The following is a 3706-nucleotide window of genomic DNA, read 5'->3' on the forward strand; positions in this document are numbered from 1 at the left end:
TACAAGATGTGATACTGGTGTGCAATGAGGCTCTAGTACCCTGTTGTACTGCCTCTAGCTTGGATACAAGATGTGCTACGGGTGGGCATGGAGGCTCTAGTACCCTGTTGTACTGCCTCTAGCTTGGATACAAGATGTGCTACGGGTGGGCATGGAGGCTCTAGTACCCTGTTATACTGCCACTAGCTTAGATACAAGATGTGATACAGAGGGCATGGAGGCTCTAGTACCCTGTTGTACCGTCGATAGCTTGGATACAAGATGTGATACTGGTGTGCAATGAGGCTCTAGTACCCTGTTGTACTGCCTCTAGCTTGGATACAAGATGTGATACAGAGGGCATGGAGGCTCTAGTACCTTGTTGTACCGTCGATAGCTTGGATACAAGATGTGATACTGGCGTGCATTGAGGCTCTAGTACCCTGTTGTACTGCCTCTAGCTTGGATATAAGATGTGATACAGGCGGGCATGGAGTTTCTAGTACCCTGTTGTACCGCCTCTAGCTTGGCTACAAGATGTGATACAGGGGGCATGGAGACTCTAGTACCCTGTTGTACTGCCTCTAGCTTGGATACAAGATGTGATACAGGTCGAGCATGGAGGCTCTAGTACCTTATTGTGCTGCCTCTAGCTTGGATACAAGATATAATACGGGCGGGTATGGAGGTATACAGGTTCCATATTTATCCTGCTGCACATCCGTCCACATTTGCTGTAACTGAGCCTATAGATTGTGTAAACTCGTAGGCTGTTGAAGTTGGCATCCCAGATGGTCCCACACGTATTCTATTGGTGATAAATTTGGTGACTGGGCAGCCATGGAGGTGTGACAATATTGTGGAGACATTCTTGTGACCCCCTTATGTGTGCAGCCCGGCATTATCCTGCTGGAAAATGCCTCTTGGAAGCCGCCATGAGAGGAACACATGTGGCTGCAGGATGTCCTGAACTTATCGCTGATCTGTCATTGTCCCTCGTACCACTACTAGGGGTGACTGACTGTCATATGCGATGAACCCCCAGACAGCAAAAACAGGATTGAGGTGCTCACCCCCAGGTCTCCAGACATGAATACGGCCATCGTCAGTACCCAAACGAAACCTGGATTTGTCTCTGAAACCACCCGGTTCCACTTCGTAGCAATCCAGTTCTGTTGTTCACACCACCACTGCAAACTGAAGCGACGATGGAAGGATGTCAAAGGCAGTACATGTTATGGGCTCCGTAAGATCAAATGTCCTTCAGCGAAGCTCCTGGAAATGGTTCTGAGAGACTTAATGACCTGTAACGATGGCGCCACCTGTCTCCGGATGATGGACAATGAAACAGTTGGAGCTGCTCATGCTTGTCGGACGATCCTCTCTACTGGTTGTCGGTCACCTTGTGTGCCCTCACAAATCCACTGGTCCCAACACCTCCTTACAGTAGAGTCACAACAGCCCAAGTAGCCGGCAATTCGTCAATCGACCATCCAGCTTCTCGCATCCCAATAATGCCTCCCTCTCAATCTCTGTTAACTGGGTGAAATCTCTTTAATTCCATCGTAGAGGCAACTAATGGTCAACAAGCTCTACACAAGTGGAAGAGGTTACTACTACTGTGTTTCCCCGAAAATAAGACAGTGTCTTATATTAATTTTTGTTCAAAAAGGTTTAACTTTTTTACATGTATGGACACTATTTAAATTGACTTTTTTAAATTAACTGTTAGCAGGGCTTAATTTTGAAGTAGGGCTTATATTTCAAGCATCCTCAAAAAGCCTGAAAAATCATTTTGCATCCTCAAACATTTTGGAAAATCATGCTATGTCTTATTTTCAGGGTATGTCTTATTTTCGGGGAAACAGGGTAACAAGGAGCCTCTGAGAGCCTTTTCATAGGCCAAGGGGGGAACCACTTTTAGGGCCTCCGGTGACAAGACCATTCATCTAATCACACCGCAACTCCAATCATTTGTATATCAGTCTGAGATGTAACTGCATGCCGAGTTTTGCAGCAAAACAATAACTTCTGAGTGCTTGATTTTTTTTGACAAATAGTGTATTTGCTATGGAGCTCCTTGACGTTTAGTATTCCACTGGTTGCTGTGTTTTTGAAGGTAATTAATGTAATGGTGTCTTGTCCCTCACTGCAGTGCCGAACACATGCAGCATTCAAGCAGATGAGATTCGTGATGTCAGCATGTTGTGATAACCTCCTTCTTGCGAGATTCTCAGGCAATTTAACTCATCAGATCTGCTGAATGTTCAACACAATAATAAGGAAAGTGATCTACTTCATTTTCAGCTTTTAGCTTCGGCCATATTGGCTAACCAAATGATTTAGGCATAGCTAGGGTTACCATCTTTGTCACCAAAAAATACTCGCTGATGTAAAAGGGGAGTGGCTTAACATGACATGTAATTTTACCTCCGTTTTCCCAGTGCCCCCTATAGTAATAGCTCCCCCTCTCAGTAGCCTCTATAGTAATAGCACCCCCTTTCAGTAGCCTCTATAGTAGTAGCAGCCAGTCTCAATGGCCCCAGTAGTAATAGTGTAGTGGCCCAGAGTTAACGGGGCCCTCCATAATGTTAAATGTTTGTCCTGTGCAGTGGTATTGTCAGTGTCTTCTATGTTGTATGCATTTGATGTGTATTGCACCTCTGCAGCACTGAATGGGTTAACGCCTGGGTTATGTCTGGGAAATGTATCTTGTTGTATGTCACGTAACTGTGTTTCATATATATGTTGGTGAGGATGCTAGTGAGAGAGTTGTTGACCCTTCAGTTTAGAGTCTGTTGGAGTCAGTCTTGCAAGTGAGCTACACAGACACTGTCTGGTCTGTGTGGTACAGAATGGAAGAGGCCGAGCGATGGTCTGAAGCCTGTCCTGGGCCCACACTACCCAGGATGTGCCAGTGCCACTACCTGTACTGGGAGTGAGAGCGAAAGAAGGAGAAGGACACCAGAAGAGTGAGTGATGACCGGTAGAGAGTAAGAGAAGAAGAGAGTTTGCTGGGAGCAGGATCTCACAGATAACTGGAACTGTGGATTGTCTGGATTACCCTGAGAAATCCTTCCTGTCACACCACCTTCTGAGCATGTAAAGTGTTTGTGAACTGTTACTGTTCCTTATTGGAATTAAGTAAATGGACATTACTGACCGTTCCCGGTTTGTCAAAAAAGTGAAGTGTGTGGACTACTTTATTTTCACTACAAGATTCACCGCAGAAGACAGAACAGTGGCGTCACGAGTGACAACGGACTGTAAGGTGACCGCTAGTTACTCTTTTCCTGTAACTGCCCCCAGTAGTGACATGGGTCACTACTGGGTCCCGAGCTACCCCCAGGGGAGGAGATGGTAGAGCCATCTTGTTCAGCTCGGACACTACAATAGTGCACCCCCTTAGTGGCCCCAATAATAAGTGTGCCACGATTAGTGGCCTCAATGGTACTAGTGTGCTCTCCTCACCCTATACAACAACTATAATGGCAAGTAGTTTACTCACTGAAGTAAGTCCAATCTGGCCACCATGCTCTGTACGCAGAGACCCTGCTTCCACTCCCATTGTCTGTGGTCCTGTATATACAGTACTCAGTGCAGACACAGGGGGAGGAACCAGGGTTTCCATGCGCAGCAGCAGTGGCAGCTAGACTGGACCTGCTTCAGTGTTACTACTTGCTGCCATGGTTTTTACCGGCCATTAGTATGGCTGGTAAAAAATAAA

This window comes from Eleutherodactylus coqui, chromosome 13 (assembly GCF_035609145.1).
Source record: "Eleutherodactylus coqui strain aEleCoq1 chromosome 13, aEleCoq1.hap1, whole genome shotgun sequence".
NCBI lineage: Eukaryota > Metazoa > Chordata > Amphibia > Anura > Eleutherodactylidae > Eleutherodactylus > Eleutherodactylus coqui.